Consider the following 18,427-nt stretch of genomic DNA (forward strand, 5'->3'; position numbering starts at 1 on the left):
AATGTCATGTTTTTCTCAAACCCAAATAGGATTGACCGCTAAGGGCATTTATGCATTACAAATAAATTATTTAATAGCAAATTTGTCTCCATTATCATATTTTTTAAAAATGAGATTTTAAATAATACTAAATGAGTCTTACCTGTGTACATATTCTATTAGTGTTATTTGAAACCTGATAATACTTAGTAATTATATTTGTCTATTTAGCAGAAGCAATCAATTTATTTCAGATTACCTTTAATTCGAAGAGAAGGTAAAAGTATGCATCTTTTCCAATGGAACTCATTATAATTTGAATAATTGAAAGTGAATGGAGAGAGATAAGAAAGTTAAGGATATTATCTGAACTAATTCAATTCCAATTTTCAGTAAAACAAATTCAATTCCTGTGTAACAATCTTCTCCCTATTGATTAAAAAGAAAAATGTGACAATGAAGTGGTGAATTTGGCAATAGGTCATGCATTCTAAGAAAATAATAGTTGATCAAAATTTATGGAATCGGCCGGCACAATGACTCACGCCTGTAATTCCAGCACTTTGGGAGGCCGAGGTGGGTGGATCACCTGAGGTTAGGAATTCAAGACCAGCCTGACCAACATGGTGAAAACTCATCTCTACTAACAGTACAAAAATTAGCCAGTAGTGGTGGTGCATGTCTTTAATCCCAGCTACTTGGGAGGCTGAGCCACAAGAATGGCTTGACTCTGGGAGACGGAGGTTGCATTGAGCCAAGATTGCGCCACTGCACTGCAGCCTGGGTGACAGACTGAGACTCTGTCTCAAAAAAAAAAAGAAAAAAAAAAAAGAAAGTGCCCAAATACTTCAGCTGTAGAATTATTTCTTATACAGTTTCTGAGACCATTAGGGTCTTTTCTTTCTTCATTTTCTAAGTCTCCCTACTTAGCATTCACAAAAGGTGTCTTGTCTTTTCCAGATTAGATCTAGAAAATTTTCTCTCACTTTTTTTTTGTGGGGGATGGGGAAGGAATAGAAAAAGGAGAAAAACTTTGAAGCATGTACTTATTAATGCACTTAATGTCTGGAGCACAATGACTAAATTAGTTTTTAGTGTAAAAGTAATTTAAAATGACTGTATTTTATTATCTCTATTTCTGTATGCATTACCTTTGAATTTCTGTACTGAAATAATAGTACTGATATGATCTTCTCCATTAGTAGATTCACAAAATACCATGGTTTGGTTTACTCACTGGCTTACATACTTAATATTGAAATGCGGCTGGGCGCGGTGGCTCAAGCCTGTAATTCCAGCACTTTGGGAGGCCGAGACGGGCGGATCACGAGGTCAGGAGATCGAGACCATCCTTGCTAACCCGGTGAAACCCCGTCTCTACTAAAAAATACAAAAAAACTAGCCGGGCGAGGTGGCGGGCGCCTGTAGTCCCAGCTGCTCGGGAGGCTGAGGCAGGAGAATGGCGTGAACCCGGGAGGCGGAGCTTGCAGTGAGCTGAGATCCGGCCACTGCACTCCAGCCTGGGTGACAGAGCGAGACTCCGTCTCAAAAAAAAAAAAAAAAAAAAAAAAAAAAAAAAAAAAAAAAAGAAATGCAACCATGTAGCAGTTTCGCAGCACAGAGTGGCAACCAAAAGTTAAAGAGACAAATTTGAAGGAACTGTGTTTAACCTTAAGGAAAGCATGGCTTCTGCTGTGAACAATGGCTCACCCTAACTGGCCTCATTTTAACTTAATTACCTCCTTAAAGATGCTGTCTCTAAATATGGTCACACTCTGAGGAACTGGGGGTTAGGACTTTAGCATATGAATCTTCAGGAAACAATTTAGCTCATAATAGGACCTTACTTTTCTCATCAAGAAGCTGGTATCTTACATTTCTGTCCAACTGCCTACCTTGTGAAATTTCCTAAACTTTTTCCTTATCTTCATAATTCACCACTGTTAAGTCATTTTTAAATTATGAAATGATACTCTATAGTCATCTTCTATTTCAAAAATTATTGCTGGGCATGGTGGCTACAGGCGTGAATCCTAGCACTTTGGGAGGCCAAAGTGGGTAGATCACTTGAGGTCAGGAGTTCCAGACTAGCCTGCGCAACATGGTGAAACCCGTCTCTACAAAAAAAAAATACAAAAAAATTAGCTGGGCATGATGATGAGCACCTGTATTCCCAGCTACTCGGGAGTCTGAGGCAGGAGAATCACTTGAACCTGGGAGGCAGAGGTTGCAGTGAGCCAAGATCATGCCACTGCACTCCCCTGGGCGACAGAGCAAGACTCTGACTCAATAAATAAATAAATAAATAATAAAAAATTAGCCAGGCGAGGTGTGGTGGTATGCCTGTAGATCCAGCTACCCAGGAGGCTGAGGTGGGAGGATGGCTTGAGCCTGGGAGATTGAGGCTGCAATGATCATGAGCTATGATCATGCCACTGCAGTGGGACCCTGGCTCAAAAAAAAAATTATTGATCAAAGTTAATCTCAGTACTGATCTCTGTGACATCTCTCCCATTGCATAGATTCCTCTAAAATTCAGGCTCTAATTTTTGGCACTAATATATATTTTTAATCCATGATAAAATATTTTCTGTGAATATAGTTGTTCTTTAGTATCTGTAGGGGGGTTAGTTTCAGGACCTCTGGAGCATACCAAAATCTACAGTGGCTCAAGTCTCTGATAAAGTATTTGCATGTAAGCTATGCACATACTTCTGTATACTTTATATCACCTCTTAAATCATTATAATCTAACACAGCAAAGATATGTAATATGTAAATTATGTAAATAGTTGTTATACTGTGTTGTTTTAGGTATATTACAAGAAAAAATGCATCGATACGTGTTCAGTACCGATGCATTTTTTTTTCCTGAGTATTTTTGATCTATGGTTGGTTGAATCCATGGAAGAGGAACCCATGGATACAGAGGGCTGCTAATTGTATAATCCGACAGTGAGTGATTCACCTTTAAGATAATCTTTGGTTTGAAGGTCTGAATTTAAAGTCTAGGCACTTTACCTTTGCGTGTTGTCCTTATTTATCTATTTTTCTTTTATTTTTTTGAGACAGAGTCTTGTTCTGTTGCCCAGGCTGGAGTGCGGTGGTGTGATCTCAGGTCACTGCAACCTCCACCTCCTGGCCTCAAACAATTCTCCTGCCTCAGCTTCCTGAGTAGCTGGGATTACAGGTGCATGCCACCATACCTGGCTAATTTTTGTATTTTTAATAGAGATGGGGTTTCACCATATTGGTCAGGCTGGTCTTGACCTTCTGTTCTCAGTTGATCCATACTGGCCTCAGCTTCCCAAAGTGTTGGAATTACAGGCGTGAGCCACCACTCCCGCCCCTTATTTATCTATTAATTTACTTCTTCAAAGAATGCTACTAGACGACTATAATATCCCCTTACAGAAACCACATTACTCTTTTCCCAGTAGATTACCCTATCTAAATATTTATTGAGTCAGGGAAAGGAACATGGGTTCTTTTGTTGAACTTCAATGTTGTGTGTATAATCAAAGTATTGTACAGTTCCAAGACCATTAAAATGAATTATTAGATACAAAGCATTGTCAAGAATGACATTTAGGTTAGCTGGTTATGGCTAGGAATACAGAAATCAATACCTGATGAAAAGTGATGCAAAAAGCAGGAAATGAGATTGGAAATATGAAAGACAGGTTACTAAAATAGGGTCAGGGAATCAGATAAGGAGAATTAGCCAGAAACACACAAACAAATAAGCAATAATAATAATAATAATAATAAAATTAAAAAAAACCCAAACTCTGGAAGTCAACGATATTCTCAATGGCTGGATTAAGGTCAATGTATTTGTAGCTAAGCTACAGAAAGTAAAATGTTTTTTTTTTTTTTTTTGAGACGGAGTCTCGCTCTGTCGCCCAGGCTGGAGTGCAGTGGCGCGATCTCAGCTCACTGCAAGCTCCGCCTCCCGGGTTCCCGCCATTCTCCTGCCTCAGCCTCCTGAGTAGCTGGGACCACAGGCGCCGCCACCTCGCCCGGCTAATTTTTTGTGTTTTTAGTAGAGACGGGGTTTCGCCGTGTTAGCCAGGATGGTCTCGATCTCCTGACCTTGTGATCCGCCCGTCTCGGCCTCCCAAAGTGCTGGGATTACAGGCGTGAGCCACCGCGCCCGGCCAGAAAGTAAAATGTTTACCTGATGGCCTGTCTTCTCCTGCTGAATTTTGGATTATAGGTTAAGCTCTATGTATTCATTCTACCTGTATCCACAAAGGGGTCTATCACAGAGTCTCTTGCTTATAAAGATTCTATCAAACTTCCAAGTAGGGAGCTAAGAGTCTACAATTCCAAAATCCTTTTAATATTTTATAAATCCTTAAATCTCTGGCAATTTATAAAGTTAATGAGAAATTGTATGTATTTCTACATTTTCACCTTATAATCTTTTTTTTGTGAGTCATTAATGTTTTATTCATTTGTAGAAAAAACACATTCCAAGTAAATCAAGGAAAACTTGATAGACATTAATCAACATAAGCGTTTCTCTAGTTAAAGCCATTAAATGGGAAGTGTTTATTTCTCACTGATATTTCAATGTATGGAGATTAAAGCTACTTATGTCTGTGGAAATCGCTTCTGAAAATCACATGACTAAGATGAAAAATGAATAGACATAATTAAATAAGTATGCAAAATAAGTGTGCTTTTACTTTTGTTTAAAATACAAATTAAGAACCAGATAATCCAAGTGCTTTTCTTTAACCATAATAGATTGTATTTCAAAGATTGTATAATGTGTTTTTTCTAAACAAATTTAATCCAAATTAGCATTGCCAGACATTTTCTTGTCTGTTTTCTTTTTTAACTTAGAAAATTCTTTAGAATCTATTATTTTTAGTTGAAACTATCAAAAACTTACTAGAAAATGACATATATAATTTATTTTCTGAAAATCAATCTGATAATTCTTCTGTCTTATAGAAGAATTCTTCTGTCTTGTAGAAGAATTCTTCTGTCTTATAGAAATGTAGGTATTAGTTCCTAGAAGAGTCAAACTGGTAAACACCAATACAATTTGAATAACTCAGAAAAACATATCTAAGAAGGAATAGTAAGCAATGGCATGCAGGTCATTGATAATAATTAAGGTGCCATTATCTGTGAAATAAACTGATAAAGCAATATTAGAGCATGAACTCCTGACTCCCAAACTGCATTTGCTTTGCACAGATGGTGAGTTTTGTATGTGGTTTCTGTAGTGTAGTGGTTATTACCTTATAATCTTTTAAAACTGTTAAGTGAATACTATCTGGTCCCAACATATTAACATCAAATTTATTAATTGGTTAGAATAATGAATAATGGAATTAGTAAAGTATTTGGTGTTAGGAAATTGGGTTTGAGGTCTCAGACTTTTTGCCTATGTAATATTGGGTGTCGGTCCTTCAGGAATTTGCCATTACTTATAAACAGCATAACACAGATATATGTATTGGGTTGACCATGTCAACTAAAAGATAGGTTATTAGCTTATCTTTCTGAATTTGCCTACATTTTGGAACTGACCTTGGACTTCATTTTAAGTGGATAGATCCAAGATTGTAATTCCTACCTAAGAGAAACTAAGCAAGTTTATAGCGGACAATTGAGAGTCTAATGCTTAGAAAACTATGGATAAGTTAGAGATAAGTTAAAAGCTCTGAGACAGGTTGGAGGCAAAGAGCCAAGAGTATAGAGTTGGAAATGGAAGAAGACTAAGAACTGATGAGGAATGAAGGAGTAAAGTCTAGAGTAACTGCTGAAACAGCGTTAGCTTGTCAATAGCTAAACTTTATCCAATTGATTGTATCAGTAGGATGATTTTGGCTATAATTTATAGAAAACCATGGCTTAAAGAAATCAGGGAAACATATTTTCATATAAGAGGACACTTGAAGACAGAGTGATCCAAGTTTAGTTAATTCGGTGGTTCAGCAGCATCATTAAGAAACAGATTTTTGTTTTATATATATTTTTGTAGATCTGCCATACTCAACATGGAAACCAGTTCTCAGATGGATTCTCTGTACAGGTGTAAGATGGCTAAAGCAGTTCCATCTTCATAATCAGAAATCAAAATGTCCAGTAACAGAAAGGGTGCTTCCTTCCTGGTGTCATTATTTTAAAATTCATTTATATGTCATTTTTAAATGACTGTATTAAATTTCTAGGGCTGCCATAACAAAATACCACAGACTGGGTTTCCAAAAAAACAGAAATTTATTTTCTCATAGTCTGCAGGCTCAAAGTTCAACACCAAGATATCACAGGTTTGTTTTTTTCTAAGGTCATCCTCCTTGACTTGCAGATGGCCACATTCTCTGTGTCCCCACATGGTCTTTCTTCTGTTGACTTATCCCTGGTGTCTTTTCAGGTGTCCACAGTTCCTCTGAAAAGCACATCAGTCAAATTAGATTAGGGACTTCCTATATAACCTCATTTAATTTTAGTTACCTCTTTATAGACATTATCTTGGCTGGGTTCAGTGGCTCATGCCTGTAATCCCAGCACTTTGGGAGGCTGAGGCAGGATCACCTGAGGTAAAGAGTTTGAGACGAGCTAGCCTGACCAACATGGTGAAACCCCGTCTCTACTAAAAATACAAAATTAGCTGAGTGTAGTAGCGCATACCTGTAGTCCCAGCTACCTGGAAGGCTGAGGCAGGAGAATCACTTGAACCTGGGAGGCGGAGGTTGTAGTGAGCCGAGATTGCGCCATTGCACTCCAACCTGGGCAACAAGAGCGAAACTACATCTCGAAAATAAAACAAACAAACAAACAAACAAATAAATTAAATAAATAAATAAATTAATTAAAAAGGCATTATTTCCAAAGGCATTCATATTCTAAGGTCCTGGGAGTTAGAGCTTCAACATATGAATTCAACATAATTCTGCTCATAACGGTAGTAGAAAACCTTTCCATAAGTTTCTCCCATATCATCTCCCCTCGTGTCTCATTGTGCAGAATTAGGTCATGTGATCATGCTTACACCAATCCTTAGAAAAAGAACTGGGGTCATAATTATTGGCATAGGTCTATCAAGATTTACTCTTGGAACTGAAAATGGGGTAACCCCTCCTTGGTTCTGTAGCAGGAAGAGAGGTAGGCATCAAATGAAATCAGGGCCCTTCAGGCATGGAAGAAACTGGGGAGGACTGCTAGGAAGTCAGCCAACTGGTGTGCACAATCATCATAGGTTTGTGATTTATGGGTGATTTGGGTTGGTCTAAATGTTTAGAAGCAGAGGAGACCATCTTAAATACACTAAGTAGTGGTGAAATCTAGGGAAATGAAACCAGACATTTAAGATCCTTTTAGAATGTCAAGTTAGAGAAGTGGTTAGCAGAGAAGCTGGTATATGGGAGACAATACTAATGGATAATGAGAGATAAAATGAGTTTGAAAGAGCGGCTCAATAAATAGTTCTATAAATTCTGACTTTGCAGTGCAGGCAATATACTATATCCTCTATGAGTTATTTACCCTCTCTGATCTTTATTTGTAAAATGAGAATGATAAAGTCAATTATTTCACAGATTTGGAGGATTAAATAAGACAACTTAGTGAAAAAGTTATTAAAATATAAAGTAATACATGGATGTTAGAAACTATTATAATATATAATTAACAGTATTGAATCTAGTATATGACTTGTCTGTGTCCAGCACAATTTGAGAAAGTTAGTTCAGTAAAGACTTAAAATTTCTATAATCTGTTTTGTGTCTTATTTTTATTTATGAGGGTGTAATTTGCACTATGATCATCAGGTAATTACCTGGATTAAAAAAACGCCCTGTTCAAAAGGTTTATCTGTAAGTTTTAGTCTATTCTGTTCTGGTATATTCTTATCCCTGTGTGAATATGCTGTTGATCCCCTGGGTCTGTGTATGTTCATGCAAGTGTGTGTGTATGTGTATGTGTAATGGTTAACCAAGGTTTATGTGCTATTTTGTGTGGGTATGAACCTATGAGTTGGTTGACTTCCCTTCTGTCACTGGGAAAGTTTAAAAAAAATCCACTCTTGGTTGGATATGGTGGCTCACACCTGTAATTCCAGGACTTTGGGAGGCTGAGGAAGGAGAATTGCTTGAGCTCAGGAGTTTGAGACCAGCCTGGGCAACATAGCTATACCCTGTCTCTATAAAAACAAACAAATAAATAAATCTGCTCTTTTTAAAGGTGCTTAAGGTTTTCCTTCTTCATATGAACAAAAGCAGGAAAGGTTAAGCAGTCTCTTGAATTTGAGATACATATGCCTGTGGCTATTTAATTAATTAGAATGTGGGTCTTACATAAAGTTAGAAAGATCATTGAACCAGATAATCTCTTTTGTGTTTTTCATGGCTAATAATGGTAATAGTATTGACTTTTACCCATTCTTGAACTGTTGTAACTTAACAGTATGTGACAACCGTAAATCTTACTATATTTGTGTATGTTGTACAGTTATATCTTAGCTTGGGTTTGCCAGGAATCACAGCTTGAGACAAAGTCTTGTTTTAAAACACTTTATTGTGAAGTATGAGTCCAGGGATCAAAGGTGAGCCAAACAGAAGAGAGATGCAAAATGACAATGTATTATTAAGTGTATATCTCTACAGAAGCTAGTGTAACTAGCTTCTCAATCACCCAGGCTTATAAAATGTGTCTTAGGACTGTCTTTCTGAGACAGTGAGAAACCTTTACCTCTCAATGGTCAAATGATTGGCTTTACCCTCCTGGGTAACACATGCATGGGTGCAAAACATGCTTCTGTGTCATCTCACATAGTGGGGTCAACAGAGAACACCTGGGCAGAAGAAGAGAGGCTCTTGGGGACTGATCTGAGGCAAGATGCTGTAAAGGGGAACCTATACTAAAGTGGTTGGAGGTGCACAGACTGGTTGCCTCACCTGCAGCCAGAATGCAAGACAGGTGAGGTGAAGGTCTAAAAGGATGCATAAAGACATATCCAATGTACTATAGACATACACCAATAATTTTGGTTAACTAGGGCTTTATTGTTAAAACAAATATTATTACTACTAAGTATTTATAGTAAAGAGATATTTAAGTCTATATAAAAACATAAGTTCTCTTCAGTTGGATGGCATTCTCTCTATTTTAAAATGCTTGCTTATGAAGTATAATATATTTTGCAGAGGAAATACAATATTCAAGGGTCCTATTTTAAGCTTTCTGTTTTCTCTTAAAAATGAGAAGCCTTAATGATTGAAGAAGAATAGCACCTGGGGGATTGCTTTTATTTTTAAGTTATCAGGAAATTTAATACGTGTGCTAGTAGGTTCAGCATGAGTGTGCAAATGCGATACAGTGTTTAACTAAGAGTTGTCATGTTGTCAGGAAGGAACATTTTCTTTGGAATTAAAGAAACAATATTATCCCTTAGTGACTGTTTGCTGACATTCAACTAATGACAGAGAAACATTTCAGTTTCCTTAGAGGGTACTATGCTTTTAGGAATAATGCCATACTCAGGGCAATTTCTGAGCTCCATTGCTTGCTGGGTCTGGAGTTGGACAAGATGAAACGGCAATATCAAGCAGCCACCTGCATTTTATTATAATTTCTTATTTTAATTATAGTTATCATGGCCATTTTGATCTAACTTAGTTTTTCCAGATGAATGGGTTAATTTGCAAACTTGTGGTGATGAGGTAAGTTGTGATATTCATGGTCTTTCAGAAACAATAATTTTAAATGGTATTAACCAGTTGTACTGAGAAGGCTTTCTACTGGATAATTTTTATGATGGAAATGCTAGCCTATTTGATATTACTTTTCATAAGAAGTTATTTTCAAGAAGGGTAAGATATACATAAGAAGAAAAAGTTTTTCTTAGTACTACCCTTTTCTTTCAGTGCCAAGGTCAAGTATTTCATGATGAAATTTAAGGGCGGTGGTTAAATTTTGAGCAGAGGAAGAAATTTCATCAACCAACTACTTTCTTCCTTCGGGTGCCCTGATTTGAACTATTTCCTTATGAAACTGGCATACAGATTACAGAAAAGTTGAAATTAATTGACATCCATATGTTTTATTTTGCATCATAAGCTGTTCTCTCTCAAATTTTTTTCTTCTTTCTTTGAGACAGGGTCTCACTCTGTCGCCCAGGCTGGAGTGCAGTGGCACAATTATGACTCACTGCAGCCTCGACCTCCTGGGCTCAGGTGATCCTCCCACCTCAGTCTCCTGGGTAGCTGAGACTACAGGTGTGCACCACTACGCCTGGCTAATTTTTTTGTATTTTGTTTTTTAGAGATAGGGTTTTGCCATGTTGCCCAGGCTGATCTCAAACTCCTGGGCTCAAGCGATCTACCTGCCTTGGCATCTCAAAGTGCTGGGATTACAGCCATGAGCTACCATGCCTGGCCCATCACTTTTAATAGGTATTTGCTTGTCTCTTAACTGAAAAAATTTTTTTTTCCTGAACTTTCCTTCTGCAAATTAAAATCGAATTCCAAATAGGGTTTCCATATTTCCGTAAAGTTTCTGAAATATTCAAACCTGTGTTAAATACAAAGCAAAAACATGCATATAAAAGGCAAATACAACTCATGGCATCTAGAGTGAGGATAAAGAGCACAAAAATTTAGGAAAGAAAGAAAAGAGCTATTTTTTTATTTTGATGCGACAATGAACACAATTTTATCCTGTTGGCTAACCTGCAACATGGCAATAAAAATGCTCCTTCCATAACTTCTCTATGAAGGCTGAAAAAAAAATGTGTTCAGAAAGTGAATGTTACCAAGTCAATCACATAAGACTCCACCTGTCAAACAGCAGATTTAAGTTGGTGATGCTTATGACGCTGTCTACCAAAAGGGAGCAGCTTGAACATAAAAATAGGTCTGTGCCCTAGGGAGGAATGCCGTTTCCTTTCCTGTAATATGCGTCTGCAGACTCATCTCCATCAAGAATACCAATTCACATTGATTTTATTGCTTTCTATTCTCTATTTTTTAGATGTCTGCCAAGTACCTACCAATGTGTAAAGTGGCACAGAAATTCAACAGCAGGAAGAAAAGGTCTCTGGTTTTTTGAAAACTTTTTTTGAGAGAGATGTGTTGAAACAGACACATTTAAATAATGCAAAACAAAACCCTGCAAATGACTAAAAGCCATAGTAGATCTTTAGCTAGAAAATAACTTTATGAGGCTGGGTGTGGTGGCTCACGCTTCTAATCCCAGCACTTTGGGAGGCTGAGGCGGGTGGATCACCTGAGGTCAGGAGTTCGAGACCAGCCTGGCCAACATAGTGAAACCCCGACTCTACTAAAATACAAAAAAATTAGTTGGGTGTGGTGGTAGGTGCCTGTAATCCCAACTACTTGGGAGGCTGAGGTAGGAGAATTGCTTGAACCTGGGAGGTGGAGGTTGCAGTGAGCTGAGATTGCGCCATTACACTCTAGCCTGGGCAACAAGAGCAAGACTGCATCTCAAAAAAAAAAAAAAAAAAAAAAAAAAGAAAAAAATTTATGGCAGATTTCTTCTACATTAACCACAGCAACACTTTACAAGCCTGTAAAATTTTTGTAAAAAACAAAAACAACTAAAACTAGCTTCATGGATCCTACTCCAGAGAGTTTGATTAAGTAACTTGAATGCATGAACTAAGACTCTGTATTTTTAACAAGCTTCTGAGGTCCTTCTGCTAATCATTGAGTTATTGACCACTGGAGCAAGGGTCGTCAAAGAGGACCTGCTATAGTCTGTTTTGATGCACACACATCATACAGATATTAATCACTGAGAGAAATTGAAAAGGCAATTTTATCGGCAATACAGATAAAGAAAGAAATAGCATCAACTGTACTTCCACCTTTCTCCTATTTTTCCTCCCAGGTGCAAGTCATCCCTGAGGAAGTTGTGACTAGCTGTGGATGCTATGCTGAGGCCCTTCTTTAAGAGTGATCTGATGGCACTGGATGTCTGCTGAGGCTTGTGTCTAGAAGGAATGAAAGGATGTGCCAGTAACAGCAGTGTCTCCTCATTCTCAATGCTCAGGCCTCATGGTACCCGCTTCTCTTGGTTCTGTTTACTAAAACATATCATTGCCTGACTATGCCTGAATGATCCATCTTCCTCAAGGCTGCTACACCATAACTAGGAGCTTTTTAAAAGAAGAAGGGGAAGGGGGGCATTTGCTCCATGAGGCACTCAAAAAAGCACATGCTTTTAATTGAGGGATGGGGGCGACAAGGGATCATTCTGTTGATTTTAACTATCTCGTATTTGTTAACAGCATTATTTTCATGGATAGTTTTCTGAAAGACTCCCTATCCACTTAGAGGTGAGGAGAAGTAATAGGGGAGGAAACCCTGATGAGCTGCAAAAAACTCTGAATCCAGTCCTTTAATTATCTTGCTTAAAATTCTTCATTGGCTCTTTGATGCCCTCAGAATAAAGCAAACTCCTTAAACATGACTTACAAAGTAATTGCTATAGTTTGAATATTGTCCCCCCAAATCACATGTTGACATTGATTCCTAGCATCGGAGGTGGGGACTGGTGAGAGGTGTTGGGGTCATGGGGGCATATCTCTCATGAATAGATTAATGCTCTCTCAGCATGGCATGGGGGTTGTGTGAGTTCTCACTTTTATTAGTTCCCAAAGAGTTGGTTATTCAAAAAGAGCCTGGCACCTCCCTCCTCTTTCTCTCTGGCCTCCTCTCTCACGTGCGATCTGTGTGCATGTGGCTTTCCGTCGCCTTCCCCATGAGTGGAAGTGGCCTGAAATAGTCACCACAAGCCAATGCTGGTGCCATGCTTCCTGTACAGCCTGCAGAACCATAAGCCAAATAAACCTATTTTCTTTATAAATTACTCAGCCTCAGATATTCCTTCATAGCAACACAAATAGCGTAAGACAGCCATTAATATCATGCCTACACCTGAGACAGTGGTATGCATTAAACATTACATCTGCCCCTACATTTTCTAGGTCATTATAATTTTGGGGGTGGAGTGGGAGAAGCGTATGACTAGTGCTGACCAATAGACTGTGGGTTGAAGTGATGTGTGTCACTTCTAGACTGAAGTATATAAAAGTCATTCAGATGTCTGTTCCCCTGCTGTGGTGATCAAGAAAGTGAGATGTTTCTATTGTTGCAGATATGAGATGTTGTCTCCATTACTCTGGATCCCTAAGTGTTTGTGTTCATTAAATGCTGCAGCTAAACTGAAATTCTTTCCATTCCTTGGTCATGCTTATCTGTCATCCTTTGCAAATACTTTACTCTTTCTAGGTTGCTTTTCCATCTCTTCTTCAAGTGTCTCTTTTTCTTTCTTCCTTTTTTTTTTTTTTAAATCTGATTTAGTCTTCTGCCTAGACCACTAAAACCTTTCTCCATATCAGCAATAAGGCTGTTTTTCTTTCTTATTATTCATGGTTTTTTTTTTTTAGATGGAGTCTTGCTCTGTCGCCCAGGCTGGAGTACAATGGCATGATCTTGGCTCACTGCAACCTCTGCCTCCTGGGTTCAAGCAATTCTCCTGCCTCAGCCTCCTGAGTAGCCAGGACTACAGGCGCACACCACCACACCCTGCTAATTTTTTGTATTTTTAGTAGAGATGGTGTTTTACCATGTTGGCCAGGCTGGTCTCAAATTCCTGACCTTAAGTGATCCTCCTGCCTCGGCTTCCCAAAGCGCTGGGATTACAGGTGTGAGCCACCATGCCTGGCCCAAGTGTCTAACTCTTTTCTTCTTTTCTTGGTCAGAACATCACTTTGCTCTGGGAAGCTTATTTTGATCTTCTAGGTTTACATTAGGTGTTCTTTCTGTAGAATTATCCTGTACTTATCACACCATGAGGTAATTAGTTCCCTGTTTCTTTATCCTTGCACTTCTTTGAAGGATTGAATGAACCAACTCCCCAGGGCTGAGTTTGGAGAGCTGAGGCAAAAGCTGGAGTGAGGGAGGCAGCACGGCAGCATCTGGAAGGCTGTGGAAAATTTGCCTTCAGGGCATGCAGTTGATGGTTACCAATTCCCACTGTACTCCCTGGTTGATTGTTAGACCTTTTACACCCTCTGGGTTTCTCTCTGCCTATTGGCTTGTCATAATTCATAAAAGATATGTTAGTGTCTATCGCCAAAGATTAAAAAAGCCAGCTTGCTCCAGAATACTAAGTGGCAAATGTTTACTATAAGCCAGATGAAGACAGGCTGTTCCCTTAGCAATATTTTGCTCTAAGTAAGAGGAAAATTAGTCTAAAATTAATTTTAGATATAAATTATAATGTCAAAAAGAATCAGCGCGTATCTATCTACTTCTTTTTGAGGTATCATTTGCACTTAAAGTAATTTTCTTAATATGGGAGCAGTCTGTTTAGATTAGAAAAGCACAAGCAAGACACTTCAAATAGTATATTTTTCTTTTGTTCTGTTTTGTTCTGGGTTTGGTAGCCTAGGATCACTCAGCTGAACTGTGTTTGGACAAGAATAGTGGCCACTTGTGAATGTAGACCATTGTTAAAACGCACTTTGTATGTCTAGTAGAAGTTATTCACCCCAAAATCTTGTTTTAGCTAGCAAACTGATTCAATCTGAAAGTAGATGAGTTTTAAAAAGTCAAATAAAATACAATTTCCTGTTTCTTTTTTTCATTTTAAGCCTATTCTCTGATGATTCCTTTCTCATATTTAAAATTCTACTGGGCTCAGGTAAGAGGCAGTCAGATAATTATAAAAGAAGTTAAAGAGAAATGCAATAGATGAATGTTTTCTAGAAGCTCAGAAAAGGCTGAGTGTATCCATTGCCATTTGTTTGAGTCTATTAGGGAGCTATAGTGCAGAATATTGAATCCAAGCATAGTGATTTTTCGAGATGTCAGCATCAGTAGCCAGAGGGCTTGCTCTTCATCAAGTCTACCTTCACCCTTCATAAGTTGGCTCTGAATAAATAGAAAGTATTGATTAAGAAAAGTGAGGAAGGGGAATAATTTTGATGTTTCTTAGGTTTTAGATAGTACTCCTGGTGTTTATTATCTGCATTGCTCTCTGCCATGAGCCTAGGGTGTCTCTTTAGAAACAGTCTGTGTTCTGTCCTTAATAATAAGCTTTTGGATTAATAAAAAAGAAATAGAAAGCTTTTTCTCTGCCTTTGAAGAGTGTAGCAATGGTTAGAGAGACAAAACACAGAAAATGTAAGCACAGTTAGCAAGCATTGGGGGAACATGGGCAAAATAATCTGGTATGAAGTAGGGTCTGTGGAGTAAAGAATCATATATCGTGGAGAGAGCATAGCACAGTGTCTTAGAACATGGGTTTGGACTGCTTGGGTTTGATATCATTCAGCACTATTATATTTAATTTGTGACATTAAGAAAATTACTTAATCTCTAGGCAAAATAAGGATAATACAACATTCACTTTAACGAGACGATATGTAGAAAGTGATTATCATGATACCTAGAACATAATATGTGCTCAAAAAACATTAGCTATTATTATCAATATCATAGGCAATATTTTTGATTCGGGAATTATCTCACTTAAAGGAGGTAATTTTCTACTCACTTCCTAACATGCTATCTTTCTCTCTTGTTTTTCTTATCTCATTTCCAAACTCAGCATTGTCTAGACCCTTTAAAAAGTTTCTCAAAGTTGAGAAATAGTAACACTTATTATTAAAAATAATGTACCAGCCAAGGGCAAACTGCCTTAAATACATTACCCTCTTAATCTCTCCAACAACTAATGAAGTAGATAATGTGTACAGACAAATATATACATATCCACATAAGTGAGTGTTTTCATATTTTGCTTCATGTATCAACCTAGGGAATCTGAATAAAAATGTTTCCATATATGATCCAGGTTTTATTGCAATTTCAGTGCAAACTAGTAGTAATATTTGCCAAGAAAGATCATAATAATTGCTATATAATAAGAGAAATATAAATAGTAATAATAGCTAACTCATATAATTGTCAAGCACTCTTCTAATATATACATATATGTATATATGTGTGTGTGAGAATTAATTTAATGCAGTTACAGGAAGTCATATTGATTATGAGGACTACCAACAGCGTATTCTTTTGGCCAGTCTATAGTGTTTTTATCAGCTCTGGGTATATTTAACCCAATTTTAAAATTCTGGAATTCCTGAATTTCTAGAATTTGTATCTCTCAGTCAATGTTTTAAAAAGAAAATGATTAAAAAGCAAAAACGTAATTAATTCTTGATAACATGTTTTCTTATCGCCCCAGAAAATCCACAATAACATCAATAACAATAGAGTCTTATAACCTAAACAGAGTTCCCATGATAATTAAGAAACATTTGTGTCAAAATGTCAAACTGTCTTCCCAAGACCAGGTTTTCCTAACATTTTATTATCAGCAACTTTTTTTTTTCTCTTTTCCAGTCACAATTTCCTTTTATTACAAGACCATATTTGCACAGCAATATTTCTTTAAGCAAGATATTGAGACATCCAGGAATAGCACATGTAATATCTGAGCTAGGTGTAGGTTTTGTTATCATGGATACTGTGGAAAACAATAACGGAGAGGGCCCTCACGCCAAGGATGCAAGCAGCCTCTAGAAGCTGGGGAAGACAAGAAAAACCATTTTCCTTTCCAGCCTCCCTGTGCATCCATTTTGAACTTCTGACTTCCAAAACCATAAGACAACACTTTTATCTTGTTTTAACCCATTACAGTTGTGTTAATTTGTCATAGCAGCAATAAGAAACAAATGTGGATACTAAATGGGAGAATCATTGTTCAAATCTGGTCTGCAAATGTGTCTGTTCCAACTACAAGGTGTTTATTATCCTAAGTGGTGTATTTTGTTCATTTTAACCTCTTGGAAATTGTGATGCATCTTAGAATCAATGACATCTTACAATTGCTACTGGTCAGATGGCAAAGGTGCTGTAGTGGCATTAGCCTTCTTTTTGGAACCTAGAAGCATTGTCAGCAAAACTTACAGAATGAGTGTTAACTATTTCAAAGAAAATGTCGGAAAAAATTGGCTGGGTGTAGTGGCTCACGCCTGTAATCACAGCACTTTGGGAGGCCAAGGCGGGTGGATTACGAGGTCAGGAGACACACACACAGTGAAACCCCGTCTCCACTAAAAATACAAAAAAAAAAAAATTAGCTGGGCGTGGTGGTGATGGGCACCTGTAGTCCCAGCTACTCGGGAGGCTGAGGCAGAAGAATGGCATGAAGCCAGGAGGCGGAGCTTGCAGTGAGCCGAGATCGTGCCACTGTACTCCAGCCTGGGTGACTGAGCGAGACTCTGTCTCAAAAAAAAGAAAAAAAAAATCATGGAGCTCTATTGCAACCATTTTGTTTTGAAATAATTGCATACTTTCAGAAAAAAAAAGATGCAAATAATTTCTTTATAAGCTGGACCCAGATTCCACAAAGATTAACATTTTACCACGTTTTACCATTCTGTCTCTATCTAGGTAATATATATTGGTGGTGTTTTTTTTCTTTTTTTTTTTTTTTGAGACGGAGTCTTGCTCTGTAGCCCGGGCTGGAGTGCAGTGGCCGGATCTCAGCTCACTGCAAACTCCGCCTCCCGGGTTTACGCCATTCTCCTGCCTCAGCCTCCGTAGTAGCTGGGACTACAGGCGCCCGCCACCTCGCCCGGCTAGTTGTTTTTTTGTATTTTTAGTAGAGACGGGGTTTCACGGTGTTAGCCAGGATGGTCTCGATCTCCTGACCTCGTGATCCGCCCGTCTCGGCCTCCCAAAGTGCTGGGATTACAGGCTTGAGCCACCGCGCCCGGCCGGTGTTTTTTTTCTGAATAATTTAGGAGTAAGTTTCGGGCATGCAGACACAATGCCTTTACACCTAAATAATACTGTACTTAAATGTTTATATTCTAAAAATAAGGTCATTTTCAACATAACCATAGTACAGACATCAAAATTAGTCCATTAGCATTGATAAAATATTCTATCTAAAGACATTCCAATTTTGTCAATTGTCCCGCAGATGCCACTTCCCCTTCCCTTGCCTTTTTTTAGAGAGTCTTGCTCTGTCTGTCACCCAGGCTGGAGTGCAGTGGCCCCATCTTGGTTCACTGCAACCTCGGGCTCCTGGGTTCAAGCCATTCTTGTACCTTAGCCTTCTAATTGTTTTTGTATTTTTCGTAGAGACTGGGTTTCGCCATGTTAGTCAGGCTGATCTTGAACCTCTGACCTCAAGTGATCTGCCCGCCTTGGCCTCCCAGAGTGCTGGAATTACAGGCATGAGTCACTGCTCCCCGCCCCATAGATGCCCTTTTTAAGCAAAAGAAATAATTCTCATCAGGGTCACATTTTGTATTCAATTGTCTTGTCTCTTTAATCTCCTTTAATCTGAACAATTCTTCAATCTTTCCTTCTCTTTTATGACCTAACATTTTTGAAGATTACAGGCCAGTTATTTTGTAAATGTATCTTAATTTGAGTTT

Source organism: Macaca nemestrina, chromosome 5 (genome assembly GCF_043159975.1).
Source record: "Macaca nemestrina isolate mMacNem1 chromosome 5, mMacNem.hap1, whole genome shotgun sequence".
In the NCBI taxonomy this organism is placed as follows: Eukaryota; Metazoa; Chordata; class Mammalia; order Primates; family Cercopithecidae; genus Macaca; species Macaca nemestrina.